Below are 16,394 nucleotides of genomic sequence, written 5' to 3'. Positions count from 1 at the left end.
ACACAACCCCCTCGGACACAGGGCCAGGCAAGGAGGAGGAAGGTTTTCCAAACCCTTTTATAAGAGAGACAGACTGGGGGCAGAGGAGGGGAGACAGAGCTGCAAGGGCTGACTTCATTTTACAGCAGCTGCCTGCCTGTGCAAGGCAGGGCTCCCCTCAGTGTGACAAGTGAGCTGGAGAGGTTCCTGCAGACTCTGCAGTTAAATGTCAATGATTGTTTTCTTGTAGAAGAAATTGATAACCAGGAGCAACATGTCACCGTTTAACAGAAAAAAATGGAAAGGACTCATAAGATAGATTCAGTTTTGGTCCCTCCGTTTACAGCCCTGCAGTTTCAATACAAACTTAAAAGCAGCTTTTCAAAGAACAATTATTGCAGGACACTTCCTGGAACCATCCCCAAAGCCAATGATAAAGATCACGGAAAAAAGAAGTTTGTTCAGAAAAACTGCTTCCTATCCCCAAAACCTCCCATAAGCTCAGCATTAGCAATACTACACAATTCTTCCCAGACACTCCTACAGTACAGCTCCAGGACAGGGCTGCCATCTGCATTCAGCATCAATTTGTTCTTCTAACACGGTCACGTTTACAGCACAAACAGGGAGACTTACTGTACATCCAAGACCAAAATAGCTGTAGAGAAGGCTTTGGTTATGTTACCAAAAAAAAACCCCAAACCAATGCACACCATTGTCTTGCTGCCCCAGCACAATATAATGCTAAGAGAATCAGACTGAAACATAATAATGCTTTGGACATACAAGGAATTGAAGATACTATCCCCACTGGGACCATTTACCTAATAGAAACAAACAATGCAAAAAGGAAGCATTTGGAATACAATTAAACTGGTTTGCCTTAAGAACAATTTAGTCTTGCAGGATAGAAGGGGCAGAGCCAAGTTTTAACCATGTCTTTCCATAATGACAGACTTTTGGAGGGACAAAAATAGGAGAACAAGAAAGGAAAAATATAGCAAAAGCACAATAGTCGAAGCAGTTTTAACCTCATGATGCTTCTACACAACTTTAAGATTTAGTGTGAACAAATTTGAAATAAAGTAATTTTCTGAAGTGCACTGACAGTGCCGTAATTGTGAACAAAAACCAGTCCAATGTTCAGTAATCATGCTGGGCTCAAAATCTCCTCCACAGCTGTGCGTGGTTAAAGCAGCATGTTAACTCTGTAGCACTCTTTCCTCAAACAGCTTGTTTCAAGGAAGCCAAATCACTTAAAAACACAGTTTGCAACACCAACACAGACTTGTGCCAGGCAAAAGCAATATGCCAAACCTCATTTTTAGCATACAGAAAGAGTGACCAAGTCTTCCAGGTGTCTCACACTATTTCTTGGATCTGCGTGTTTATTCTCAAATATCTGTAGAATTTTACCAAGAGTAAAGTGGCTTGTTTCCACAAAACAATGACCCAAGGTTGGTAAGCACCCTTGCAGAGAAAACACTGGTCTCTACACTCCTTTAGTCCTCCTCCTTCCAAAGCACAAAGCATTTGCCTTTCCTCCTCAGACACAGAGACCACATACATCCCCCATGACTCCACTGACCTCCTTGATGAGGTGATGCTGGCCAATGCCCACAAAAGGGCAAAAGTATCTAAATCAGTAACATCAAGAGCTTTGTGGTGCTGATGTTTGCAAATTCCTATTTGCTTCATCCTCAGTTTCCATAATTTTAGAACTCGTTTGCAGCTTTTTGATAAAGTGCTTCAGTGTCCACACATACCTGAGTAACTGCAAGAAATATGGATCCAATTGTGGAAATTTTCAAACACTTGCTTTGACATAATTTTGCACAGTCCCTCAGCATGTGGATAGTGGAGACTACCAGTTACCTGTCTAAACAATAATGAGTTCTTCAACACTTCAGTGCATGAAGAAAGCATAAAAACTATTTCTAAATCTTCCCTTGAAAGCAAGATCAGTTCTGTTTCCATCACAGAAAACCCTTATCGTCCTTTGCTGCTGTATGATTCTAAAAATTAAAACTTTTTAGAATCATACAGCAGCAAAGGACAATAAGGGTTTTACTACTAAAACAAATCCCTCTGCATTAGACAGAAAATAGGAGCTCACTCTGGGCTGGTGAGGGTCAGACAGTTCAAACAGCAAGCAGGGCTCCATGCCTTGAGCAGAAGCAGGGGGACAGGTCCCCAGCTGAAGAACTACAGTGCTACTGCACTCACAAAAGAAAACTCTGCCAAACATACCAGCTAAGAATCTGACTCACTGCCACAAAACTAAGACAGAATTCAGAGCAATTACCTCACTTCTGCACAGAACAGGAAGAAAGGGGGGGGTGGGAAATCATTTCAACTCTTCTAACATTTCATCTAAATTAGTACAGCACAGCAACCCTCAAACTGTTCTGGTCAAGTACTGCAACCCTCAGGGCAACTGGGAGAGCAATGGTAGCAATTATCCAGCCATCCACACAGCTACCTCAGACAGAACTGAGGCAGGAAAACGAGGCAAGCTAAATCAACAGAGACAAGCCCAAAATCTCTGCCTTCCTTACTTTTTTGCTTTGGTTCAGACATCAGCAATCTGAAGCAAATGTATTTGCAAATAACCCCATCTGTTAGAAGCATGCATGCCAACAGCATACCTTCACAGCTGGCAAGATAAAGAGAGATAGCCAAGAAAAATGAAAAAAGTGTAAGTTAAAAAAAAAAGAAAAAGCATAGATGACAGAGCTGAAACAACCATTCTCTTAAGACTGAGAAGAGTTCTTTTCCAAATGTCTGCAGTCATATGATTTTGGCTTCCTTCTGCTTTTGCAGATCTTTTAGCTTCCTACCTAGCAAAGGCTATGCTAGCCCTTCCCTTCACCTTCATATAATTACCCACCACAGCACTCCCACTCATAGAGCTGTAAATGCCAGCACACTTAGTACAGTTTAAATACCCTAAGTTTGTCTACATGGAGAAGTTTGTCAGGAATAAATGCTACATGGTAAAGATTAAGTTTCTTGACTGCCAACAAAAAAGTTGGCTGCAGAAGATCCTGCTAAACTTTCACAGAGCAGTTCTAACTATTCTCATCTGATGCTCTGCAGGTGGCAACCAGTATAGGACCACATTACAAATTGCCTCATGAAAATTATGTGGGTTAAAAATAACCAGAAGATAGAAGTATGAAGTGGGCTACTTTTATAATTTCAGTTATTCAGAATACAGAGTAGTCCTGCAGTATGCACATGTAACTGGCACAACACAGATCAGCAAACTACAGAGGGGTACAGGACCACAGAAACAGTAGTTACAGTTTCTTTATGAGCTTTGTCACCAAAGCCAAGACACCATGCAGATGCACTAGCCACTAATTTCTAGCACAGGTACCTTACAGTATGTTTTATGATACAGCTGTGCCAAGCTGACAGCTGCTACCAGGGCGGATCTGCTCACCATCACGCGCCCGTTCCACTCCCCTTATGCTAACACTGCTAAGTTTGCAAAATGACGTGGAAAGGACAGCAAAAAACAGTTGGCAAAAAACAACTCTATCAATGGAAATTTTATTTTTTCATTAGCCTTCTCACTCAAAAGCAGGAAAGTAGGCCGGGTGAACAATGCTTTTGACAGTGGCCTGTAGTTAGATCCTCCTACCCAGATAACAAAGCTGCCCCTCCATCTGCAGTCAGATGGCTGCGCGGCAATCGGGAACACAGACGGAAGGCGCAGTTTCATTTAACTCAGGGAAACAGCAGACTCTGTCAGTCTGTGTACTTTCCCTGGCCTCACACTCCCACTGCTTTCAAGAACTGCACTGAGCTGTGAGCCACTTGCAGGAGCCACTTCAACCAAGAGCTGAACAGGGAGAGAGGAGGAGGCCCCAGCCCAGACCCAGCCACCTGCCCTGCCCTGTCGTTGAGCAGCCACAATGAAGCTTCACTCCAGGAGAGATCAGTTCAAAACAACTGATGCAAATTAATCCCCCCGGTTAACCTTTTCTAGCCTCTTTCTTTTGAGTAAGTATATTCTTCTGGGACACTAGTTTTTAACTTGGAGAATGCATCCCCTGGACTTTTAAGAAGTCTGAAAACAGATGTTTGCCCTCTTCACTGAAAACCTCTGAGGTCAAAAAAGTTAATTCTGTGGATAGAAAGCATTGACCATCAACAATTTCTTTTCTGGGGTCTGAGGAGGGTGAAGAAGGTGGGTTAAGAAAGAGAAGCTCATGTTGCCACATCAGCAGTGCAATTTTCAAGACGATGGAAAAAAGACCAAAAAAATGTAACAACAGTCTTAACAAACTTTAGGGCAATGTGTTCAAACATATTGGGCAAATACATATGCTGTACTCAGCTGACCTTTTCCACATGGCATGACAACTGTTTAAATAAGGTCTGGGGAGTGGGGAGGCACAACAAAATCTTGCTTTTACTTCATCAACATAACCTTAAAATCAAATGGACTCATATTAAAAAAAAAAAAACATTCTGTTTTCTCTTACCATGCAAGTTACTTTTTTATTAAAGTCAGGTAACTCAGAGCTATTTAAATAGCTTGTAAATTACAAGATGAGCAAAAATGTTTTTGCCTTTTCTCATATAAAAGAATAACCAAACCAAGCATAGTGCTGTTTTGGTAGCTACCAAAAGAGAATCAGAAATATTTTTCAAGACTACTCAGGCACTGACTAATGTGAGGACAAAGCTTTTACGCCCCCACTTTCCTTCAGCCTCCCAACTGCTCATTCTCATCCTTGTGCAACCCTTCAACATGGCAACACAGCAACCTGGTCAGGGTAAACAGCAGCCAGGTGGAAAGACAGGCCAGGGTGGTTTGAAGTCAGATCTGTTCCTCAATGTTCCCTACATAGCCTCCACAAGCATTTTCTGTGGAGCAACTTGGGGTGCTAGAACCAGTTAAATTAGTTTAGACTACATCTGTTCAAATAAAACCTAAACTAGCTTCAAAAACAAGCTTGGGAGCAATGAAGTGGAAACAGTTTCTTCATAGGTGAAGTCCAGTCATTGCTATCAAGAGTACTGTTGTCATAATTCCATTACAAACCTTATACTTGACAAACTAATCTGGCTCATTTATAATCTTAAGAGTAAAAAGTTGGTATATGCACTCAATATTTTCCCCTTAACTGATAAAAGCTATTTTATTTCTTATGTTTATGTCCTACAAGGCAGAGTGCTTCTCATCGAAACTAGTCTTTCTTTTGGCAGATGATTCAAACAAACAAAAAAAAAATACTAGGAGAAAAACTAAGTGCTAATACTCTCAGCACATTACTATGAACATATCCTGCCAGCAATTTGACTTTCTACATCTAGGAACTCCTAAGAGTGACTCAAACTAGTTTTACCTGTAGCACTGGGAAGTCTCGAAGACTACAAAAGCCAGGGCTTAAAAGTTACCAAAGACAAGCAAGAATCTAAATACCACTCTTTACCACAGAGGTAACACCACAAATACCACAAATAACTGCACTTCTTGTTTCTACTACCCTCCCAAAACCACCACAAAAATAAGACAAGCAATTCTACTGCATACTTACTCCCAGTGACTGCCAAACACAGAGCACTGCGCTTAATCCATCCTGCTTTTTGTGACTTCCACCTCAGTAAGTGGACCCAAGCCAAAAGAATGTTTTATAAATACCCTATCAAAAAGGGAAGGCAAAAGGTCTTCTTGACTGCAAGTAAGACACCAGGTTATAGATGCCTGTTAATCAAGCAAAGCACTAAGTTAAATTTCTTGGTCAAAGCATAAGCACATTCTTTGAGTGACTGTGATGCCATGCTGTGTTCAAAGCAAGTCTCCTGTCACCTCTGCAGCTGGCAAAGACACACATACAGAGTTTTATGCCTTAAGAGGCGTGGTACAAAAATAATTTTCCTGTAGAAAAAGGAATTTCCTTATTAATATGATCACAGGTTATTGAGGAATTAATTTGACTAAGTTTGACTAAGTCAGGAATCAGGAAACTTTTCCTACATAAAGCACACATATGGCACAGAACCAGCATAAGCGGAGTGATAAATCTGTATCCATTTTTCCTACACTAGTCAAGAACTTCCATAATTTTGTGACCCTAAATTGCAGCACACAATCTGTAAACCTTGAATCTTAGCAATACTGTGATACTTGACAAAACACTTGCAAGAAGTCTTGAGAAAGGAAATTGTGCAAGTTTGTTTCACCTGCCTGCATCAAATAAAACCAATGCTTTTCAGCCTCTTATCTGACACAAAAAGGAGATGACAGGTTGAAGGTGTAAGATTCACTTTGGAAAATATCTTGCATCACTGTGAAACCCAAATGAAAGTAAGCTTGGCTGAATTACTTTATTTTTGTATCACTTAACAGAAAAACAAGATCACAAAGCCACAGTAATAGAGAAGGTGATGAGACTCGTAAAATATTCTCTTCCACAATTTCACATTCTGCATTAATTATTTTTCTGTTCTATTTTTGTCCTATGACTGAACCTTGGCAGACTGATATGCAGTCAGGATGTACATATATAGCATGGAACTCCCAAGAGCATTTAAATCCATGCCACGACACTGATGAGCTGAAAACAAAAGTCAATGCCACACATGATTCCAGGAATCCTCCCAGTCACTATGGGGGAATTAGTATCTTAAACCAACTTTTATTTGCAATTCATAAAACTAAGTCCTCTATGAAAATAAGCCATTAGAAAGAAGACGGGAAGTAATACAATTCTTGAATCAGCTTTCTTTTCACCTCAAAATATTTTCTAATGATTTCATCAGAACAGCCATTACTTCTTAAAATTTCAAGCACCTAAAAAAGCTGTTGCAGATGGTTACATTTCAGTGACTTTTTCAACAGTATACACAATCACATCTCATGATGGCTATTGTTTATTTCACAGCCAGTGAAATTAAACTGGCTTAAGATGCTCAGTGTGAACAAGAAGGGTAAGAAATAAGTGATGACATGCAGAGGAAACAGTAAGCCACTTGCCAAAAATCTATGGAAAGTCACATTTGTTATAGTAATAGGTGCTGTAATGAAAAAATACACTTAAAAGTTAAAGAGATTTTCAGGTAGAAAAGTAATTGACCAGATTGCACCCTGTGGACTAATCCTGCTATGCCCTGGATTACCTACTTGTTCACCTTAGCCTGGTGTCCCATGGAACATCCCACTGGACTACAGGCCTGCTTCTGACACAACACCCATACTGTCTGCATAAATAGGAGAGGAAAAAAAAGAAAAAAGAGTAGTAAACACTAGCATAATGTGTCATTCACTCTGTTTCCTCTCCCCGAGGTGTAAGGCACACATGAAGAGCAAGTATACATTAACAGACCTAAAGACTCCACCGGTCTTAAAGCATGCCAGATTAACATATTCATCCCTTTAAAAAGCCCACTGTTAATATGTCATTTGGGATGATGCATTTTCCAGGACAAAGGCCATCGGGGCTGATCTATCTATGCAGGATGCCCTCTACAAAGACCAATACAGAATACCAAGTAGTATATAAACATCAGCAGCTAAATTTAGAGAGCAAAAACATCACCCATTGAATACTGATTAGACTGAAATGCTATCAAGACAATAGAAAAAGAAACCTGCAGAATGATGGATTCAGAGGTATGCATTCAAAACCAAAAATAGCACAACTCTTAGCATATACATACATCCATACAAGTAATTTTGTTTATTTAAACAAAGACTTACTCCAGAACCCTGCTCTGCAAGATCAGAAGAGACTAAATCTACTTTGGAATCTAATGCAAAAAATTCGATGTGGTAGAGATGGGCATTTCCAAATCAGGACTTCAAAGGGAAGTCTTAGCCTACATTTTTAGCATAAGAATGCCCAAGAGACTTTTCTCTAGTTCTTAAGAACCATGCCTGCTAAACCCATGTTTTACTTGGTCACATCCTTCTGCTACCCAGAAAATTACAGAGGTCCTCCTGCCAACTTTATCTTCACATGATGATTCCCCTGAGCAGGGAATTTTTTTCTTTATTTCTGCCAATTTTAACTTATCTGGTGAAAAGTGAACATATTAGGCAAAAATTAGAACTACAGATATAGAAGTCTATTTATCATGAAGATTAAATGAATGTTCAAAGAAAGGTTTCAATGACTCCCCTCACCTTATAAAGAAAAAAAATCCCAACCAACCAACAAAAAATACAAAACCAAAACCCTGAAACAAAGCTACAAGCAATCCTTTGCCTTTCTTCTCCAGAACCAGCAAACACAATTCCTATGTATACAAATAATCAGGCGCTGTAAATTCCACACGGGCTTACACATTCCCACCTAACTGGCAGAAGGTCTAGTCTCTTTTCCATACAGGGGGGATATAATCTTCCACTGGCAAGGGAGGAAGAGCAGCTCTGTGACATCTGACATCCCTTCTCTGGTCCCAACCCGAACGTTTGGATTTGCCTTAATTTACCCAAGTATAAAGAGTGGAATTTCGCGCAGCACTTTCCATCAAGGACAGTAGGTACACAGCACAATTCATCATCATGGAAAACACAATCCACTAAGGCAGTATCTGCTGCTCACTTACCAGCTAAGCAACAGTTTAAACAAGCAAATACAAATGAAACATACAACACGATGGATGGCCGTATTACAATAAATAAATAAATAAATAAATAAAAAGACCCAGTTAAATCTGCAAACAATTAAACACCCCGCACACAGCACATTTTTCCCACCTAGGCTGCTGACGGAGAAAAGCTTTCAGGTGCTTGTCGGGCAGGCAGCCCCACAGCAGCCGAGCCGACACCTGCTGCAGCGGCCCCGCACCGGGACCCTTCCCGACCCTCCCCGCCGCTCCCGGCGCTCCCGGCCCGCGCGGCCCCGCGCGCTCTCCGCCGCCCCGCGCACGTGCGCAGCCGCCGCCGCCCCGTCCCGCGGCGCGGGCAGCGCGAGCGGGAGCCGCGGTCCCGCCCCATGACGTCATCGCTCCGGCCGCGCACCTGATCCCGGCAGGTCGCGCCTTAAAGGGGCCGCTGCGGCCGCAGCGCTCGGCGAGCAGCGCGCTTGCCCCGCAGGGCACGCCGTGCGCCCCGCGGCCTCCCGCGCCTCCCCGCACCGCCCAGACACCCTTCGGCCGCGCCCTGCCCTCGGACGCCTGCAGCCCTCCTCCCCGGAAAGAACTACCGCAGGGTGCCGATTATGGAAATAATCTGGGCGAGCAAACCACTCACCTGGTGGATTTTAGCAACACACCTCAAATCCTTTCCCATTGCTCCCACAGCTCTTTTTAAGAGGCGGCCGTGGCCACAGTAGGATGTGCCTCCGATTCTTCCCATGCAAGAATCCAAAGAGCTACAGTTTCTAAGAACATGAAGGCCACAGCTTTCCTCTTTTAGCCCAGAAGCACAACAGCAGCTTGCCCATTCTCAGCAGCATGTTCAGAACCAGACACTGAACAAGAACTGCTGCATTTCTGCCAGGAGAAACCAGCCAATGTAACATGGTACAAAACTGATAACCACTTAGTTTGTATCATCAACAAACAAGACACTCAAAATGCAATTGGGGCAAATCAAACTTATCACTGTCCTCTTCCCTAATCAAAATCAATTGTCCTTTTACCATGCTCAGTGATCCTCTGTACTAAGGAAATTTGCTGGAGGACAAGAGACCTTTAAATCAGTATCTGCATCACTTCAACTCAAGGCAGGCAAATAACATGAAATGGGGAAGAGAGGATAATGAAATGGAAGATACAAATACTAAAAGTTCCTACTCAAAACACAAATTTGAACAGAAACATGGCAGTTTCTATACTGCCATCCTTCTTATTTCTATCTACACACATCTATTTATATCCTATTTATATCTAATCCATACAGAAAAATACTATTATTACATAGCCAGACATGAAAACACTCTCACCTAAACCTCAAAGAAGTTGCTGGAAATCTCAAGGTGCAAGCACTTTTTGAATTCTCTCAGTACTGTTATCAGCCACCAGTCTAGACAGTCCACCAGGATTAACCATAATCTCTTCCAACTTTCAGGGCAACTTCATGCAAATGAATTCATCACTGTCTGCTCCAATTCCTCATCTCTAAATGGACAAATGACACTTACTATCCTAATTCTCACGCATGCTCGCAGGGATAGTTCCTCCTTGTAGATATCAAAAATGAAGTAATAATAGAGCACAGTGTCACTCATCCTCCAACTAGTATCAAAAACCTTTATTTAGCCTTCAACAGCTGTTTCCAAATAATTATTTGATTCTGCAAAAGTTCCCCTTTATCTTTGTTTCTGTGTATGGGTTCCATCAACAATTACACCAGCACTCATCAAAAACTGTGTTGGCCATTGGAAGTGCAGCATTCAGAAAAGAGGAGAGACAATTCTGCTGTGCATATGGGAACAGGCTGAATTGTACTTCAACAAAATGTATTACAACCTCATACATAAGCTTTTGCCTCTTGCTTTGTTAATAAGGAGATACCATAAATATACACGTAATCAGATACTTCAATTCCATTCAACTCTTGTTTTCCCTTACAGAGATTACGGCTCCCCCCCGCCATGACATTTGTAGGCACCCAGATGTCCAAAACCATTTTCTTTATGTTTAGACCCCTTTCTTTCCCCCCACCCCCATTTCCCTGAGTACTTATAAAATCTGTGTTTCTACTCTAGTGAGCTTAGTTGCCTAAGATTACTATACTAAATAATCCAGACTATTTTCCAGAAAATGATGAATGTGATACGGCATGTTTTCTAAAATAGAATTTCACTTTCATACTAATCTCAGATTGCATGTAGACAGAAGTTATACAATCTTATTTTATTTAGTTACTTTAAAAAAAGTAAATGCTTAATGCTTCTAGAACTAAGGCATCTCATCCCTTCAGCTCCCTCGGCTATTATTCAAATGTGAACATGTTTTGCTTTTTATCTTTCATTCTAAGTTGAGAAAGTGTGTGGAACAATCTAAACAGTTATACTACACTAGAATTAAAAAACTCTACTTATTGTCAAAAGCTAGGTTGCCAGTTCATTAGTGCTAGTTTCAATTCAGCACCTCATTTGCTAAAATTTTAGTGGCAAATACATAGTGGGATTTTATTTTAAAGTGTACAGACTTAAATATTGATAACAATAAATGTGGAATTTAAATACACTCAAATACACTTTCCCCTAAATAAAAGTAGCTTTAATCAGTTTAAAATGTAATATTAAAAAAATCCCTTGTTTGATTGTTATCCATCCTGTTTGGTATCTTTTTGATCACTGAGCTCCCCCCCTTAGAGAGATGTCTGTGCAACTTCAATTGGAGCCTGGAAGTCAGCTCTTCACAGCAGACTATTGTCTGAGACATGTTTGCAGGGCTATTGCTTATCCACACTATTGTGTTGCCTTCCTGTTGCCTTTCCCTAGAACTATTAAATTAAACCAACATATTTACACATATTACCATCCAACACAGATATCCCACTCATAGTGTTGAATAAGCAAGACTGAATAAGTAAAATTGCAGCTCAGTTCTGTCTTACACAGTGAAATCATGACAAAATCACTTCTGAACTTTATTTTATGTATGGAACATTGGATTTTTACCCACATTTCAATGGTTTAAATAAATTTAGTGTACATGTAGTCCTCTAAATAAATTTATGTCACTTCGGAGCACTTAAGCTACTAAGTTTCTACTGTAACATGAACTTCATTTACTTCTGTTGCAACAAGATAATTCAAACTGCGCTTTACAATGAAAGGGGCTGCAGCTGTCTTACTAAATTTCAAGTTTGGATTGTAATTCTGCTACAGAGTCTTCAAAACACCACACCTTATGCTTATAAATAAAGCTTCTATTATGCTTTATGTTATCCTACAAAGAGACAAACACTAGGTACTATGACATCCAAAAGCCTAATCCAGCATTCTGCACTGAGCAGCATTCTTCCTCTATCAAATAAAGCAAAGCAAAAGTAATTTTTGTTGGTCCAAAGTTAATTATCTTCATTAAGTCAAGCACAGAAAGTACAACATGATGCAACATAAACAGTAGGTAAGACAGGTCTGTGCTTCCTCAGTAGATTTGCAAATGCAGCTAAACAAGGAACTCCAGCGCCAGAAACCTACATTATTTAAGGCATGTACATTCCAGGTCTAAAAAAAATAAAGGCATGAGTTTTCTGATCTGCCTACAGATTTCAAAAACAATAGATAAGCTACAACATGAAATTATCCATTGATGAGCAGCCTTTGCTGCCGTAAATTTCATTCCAACCATGCAAGGGAAAAGCAGCTCTTGCGTCCTAACCTCAGGCACTGGCATCAGCTCAGCTCCAGCTCAGCAGCATCACAGCACTCCTAAACCCCAGGCCTTCTTAAGTGCATCATGTGAATCACACCAAATGCTGGTTTGGCCTCCTACACCCAGTACTTAGAGCTGGTTGATGAGGCTGCAACATCCTGCAAGTTCCATACTACGGCATCTCTTTATTACACATCCCTCCTACGTAGCAGTCTTACCCTCCAGTTCCAGTGGCAGATGCTATTGGCATTCTCTCTGAGCCTTAGTATTTGGGGTATATTTTTCAAAGATTATTTTATCACTGAGTCTTCATGGACAATAACTGTCTTTGTTTGCATTCCACTACAGTAAGGGTCCTCCTGTTTATTCCTAGTATTGATATCACATACTAGATTCATACAGCTAACTCTATATTTTCTACTTTAAAGCAAGAGTTTCTGGCTCTAGTGGTTAAAAAATATACCATTAAAATATGGCCAGAGCTTGAAAAAGCACCAATCTGTGAGTTTTCCACATAGATTTGTCTGGAAATTTGAAAGCTGATTATGAATATTTAAATAATCAATGTCAACAGTAACTTTTCTTGCAGATAATATGGACACAAACATCCATCTAGGAAAGCAAGGTATGTGATGCAGTAAAAATAATAACAGCACTTAGCCCAAAACAGTAGCAGAGGAGAGAGAGAGAGGAGTTCAAATGATCCCCCCAAAACCAAAACAATTTTTTTCAAGTCACCCTGATCCTTTCTGCAATATAAAAAAATCTCCACCTCTTAAAAGCTCCAGAGTGTCTCCCTGCAGGATGCTGTACTCCTAATGCTTCCAGACCATACATCTGCCCTGTGTGTAAAGACTGCCCATGGGAGAAAGGAAGGGAAATATTAGGCAAAAACATAAATTGAAAAGACCTCTTACTAAGTTATTAGAGAGAAGGAATACTGAAATGCTGGTATTTCCTTCACATTTACTTAAACAAAAAGCTCCATTAAAAAGCGCTTGGAGCTGTGACAAATTCCATTCTCAGGCGCAAAATTCAGGTTTGGCTGGCTACACTGTACACAGGCTGCTGGCTTTGACTCACAAAATCTCTCTGAGCAAACAGAAACTAAAAATGCTAAGTAAGGTAATTTCCAACTGTGATGATTAAAGACACGTATTCCAGGGTATAACAATGCAAATAGAGACTCGAAGTATACTAACAACATATGTTACACCCCCAGGTAACTGAAGCTTGTATTCATTTCTTGGTGGAGAAATAGACAATGGAAACTGGGAAAGATTTTATAAACAAAACAATTACCAACAGTACACTCCTTGTTTTCATATGCTAATAATTCGTCCAGTACCCAGAGTGCTGGAGAAACAACTGAAGTCATTAAGAAAATGAGAAAGAAATAAAAGTTAACTACTGACAGGCTTGTTAAGGGCCCTTGAAAAGGAAATAAGAGCTGAAAATCTTGTGTGGTACAACTCTTACTTGCATAGCGAGACATCAACAAATAAAAAGATGAGGCTACTGAATTAGAGGACGTTAGAATTCAAAGGACTGGCAATATGGAGACTGATTGCATCACAATTTTGTCAAGTGCATACTGTCAAAGGGTAAATTGTTTCCATGTACAAAGTGTTAATTTTTTACTCAGGAACATTCCAAAGGCTATACGTACTGTTCATCAATCTTAAAATAATGTTGTTCAAAAAACAGCTAAATAAAATTCTTGAGGAGAAAGAACAGTCAGCTATCACAGCAACCGGTCCTTTGTTCATGATGAGACCTAAGCTATGGGTTTTGCAACATTTCAAGATCACTCATCTTACCCTTTTTCTCATGGATGGGCTTTATAGCAAACAACTTTTTACCTTCCTGAAATTGCCTACCACATATACACAAAATTATGCCTTCTGGCTCTCTTTTTGTCACTTGCACACTCACTCCTCTCCCCAGTTCAAATTATTTCAGTCTTTCTAAATTAGGACTCATTTTCTAGACCTCAAATTATTTGATTACTCTTCTCCCAAACTCTGCTCAGGTGAACTCTATTTCATTAAGACATTTGCCCTAGTGAGATGCAACACTTCAACAGAGGACTTACTCATGGATAAAGAAAAAAACAAAAAAAGATTGTTCTGTATCTTTTTATCCCTTATAAATTAAAGGCCTATAACATCAGGAATTCTGGAGAATTATCATCTAATCACTTGTTCCCTACAGTCTAATTCTGTATTCATGATTTCTGTTAAGTGTAGAACTTCAATCTGTCACTATTTATCTCCTAAGATTTTTTAAAATTTCTCAAACTAATTTTGTGCTCATAAAATTGTGTCCTATGTATATATATTCCCTCCAAGTTTCACGGGCATTTTTAGTGAATCAATTTTGTAAGCACACTCTCTATTCTATCATCAAGGTCATTAACAAGAAGATTGAAATGAAGCAGAATGAGTACAGACCCAACAGACCGTGGCAGATCCGCATTCAATACAACCATTTCATTCTGACAGACGATCATTAGTAACCACCTACTAGGCACAGTCATCCACCAAGTCTTGCTCCTACTCTACAAGAGTTTCTTTCAGGTCACATTTCTTCCCTTGTTTGCAGTATTATAGCAAGAAACACTGCCAAAGAACTCGCTAACATAAAAAATACTAACAGGCACACTTTACTTGTCAATTCCCTGGCCTTATTGTCATGTTACAGAAGAAAATTAGACTGGCATGACTATTTACTCTTCCTAAATTCATCATGCTTGTGCCTCACGTTCCTGTTGTCTCCCTGAGGCTTATACTTTTTGCAAGAATTTGTTCAAAATGTGGAAGACAGGAGACAGGAAATTATAGACCTTTGCTCTCTTTACATTTGCAAGTGTTCCAGCATCTCAAAGGGCAGCTAGCTGTACTGAGATAGCTTCCATCACTTTTTTTTTTCCTTAGCCAGTCAAAGGATGCATGTCATCAGGATCCAGCCTAATAAATAACCTACCCCAGTAGGTTTTGCATTCTAAAAAGTACATGTTTTATTTCCTCCTTGTTCTAACTGCTGCTCACTTATACTCCTCTTTTGGTTATGCTTTAAGGCTATTTCCATAGTTCTTACTTCTAGTCCATCTGACAAAACCGTGTGGCCTATGAAACCCCCTAACTGCAGAGCCATGGCTCTGCGGCTGCTGGGAGGGACTGCGGTGAGTGCAGCCCAGTGGGCAGCGATGCTCCGGGGCAGCCCCAGGCTGTGCAGCCCCCCGAAAGCTCGGGACACGGCCCTGCAGAAGGAAGGGGCACCCCCAGTGCAGGAGGCTGCACTAAGGCAGGAACACAGGCAGAGCTCTGCAATCCACTCAACAACCACACCAGCGAGGGGAGGACGATTACCAGATCGTTTGCTTCATATTAGCGTGGTTTCTGTGCCCATTGTGAAATCTGTCTCTACAGCCAGCCGGAGCTGGGTTGGATGGGACACACACACACAGTACTTTGTTCACAAAATTCATGCACATACACTGAACAAGGGATTGCAGATCAAAAAAAACCCACCAGGATTAAGCCTGACACAAATGATCCTGCAGATACGACGGCTCTCTGTGTTGAGAGCCCAGAATACAAACCCAGCAACCCTTCTGTACATTTCTACATTGCTGTACTATTACTTTTAAAACGTTAGTAATTTGATGTCCTTGCCCAAAATTAAACTGCATATAATACCCTTATTATAGTACGTGTATATGTGGCAGTTTAAGATGTGAATATTTGATTACATTATTTTAAAATAGCAACAAAGAACAGGAAGAAAAAAGTTTAAAATACATGAGTTAAAGATAACTAACACCTATGTTTTCTTAAGTGTATTGTAGGTTATTCACCATGCACCCAAATTGTTTATTTCCTTTTCAGAAGAATTATACAATGATTACATAAAACTGAAAAACTGTTCATTATCTTTCACATACACTAAGCATATCCATAGCCTTCTAGCCCTTCCTTTCATTGAAGTTTAATCTTCCCAAAAATATCAGAGACCAAAACAAGCAAGATAGCGTAATACAACTGCAAATTACTAAAAATACTTAGGATGCAAAAGTATCTACAAAATTAATTAGTTCGCCTAAGATTATCCAAAATTCA

General features: G+C 40.3%; 1 protein-coding gene across 9 annotated transcripts in view; it reads right to left on the bottom strand.

Moving 5' to 3' along the window:
• Positions 1-16,394, bottom strand: part of USP54 (ubiquitin specific peptidase 54) — a 93,693-nt gene that overhangs the window by 62,512 nt on the left and 14,787 nt on the right. For 2 of the 9 annotated variants that reach the window (XM_039727339.1, XM_039727340.1), the window contains exon 1: positions 8,699-8,878. The exons of 2 other annotated variants lie outside the window; for them this stretch is intronic. The gene's annotated coding sequence lies outside the window, so the exon portion shown is untranslated. Of the gene's footprint in view, positions 1-8,698; positions 8,879-16,394 lie in introns of those variants that run through there. 5 more of the 9 variants (XM_039727330.1, XM_039727335.1, XR_005629627.1 and 2 more) reach the window with 4 other exon arrangements.

The sequence above is a fragment of the Passer montanus genome, unplaced genomic scaffold, assembly GCF_014805655.1.
Source record: "Passer montanus isolate IOZ18808 unplaced genomic scaffold, ASM1480565v1 scaffold61, whole genome shotgun sequence".
Classification (NCBI taxonomy): domain Eukaryota; kingdom Metazoa; phylum Chordata; class Aves; order Passeriformes; family Passeridae; genus Passer; species Passer montanus.
The sequence above is the reverse complement of the archived record's forward strand: the minus strand, read 5'-3'. Positions and strand labels throughout refer to the sequence as shown.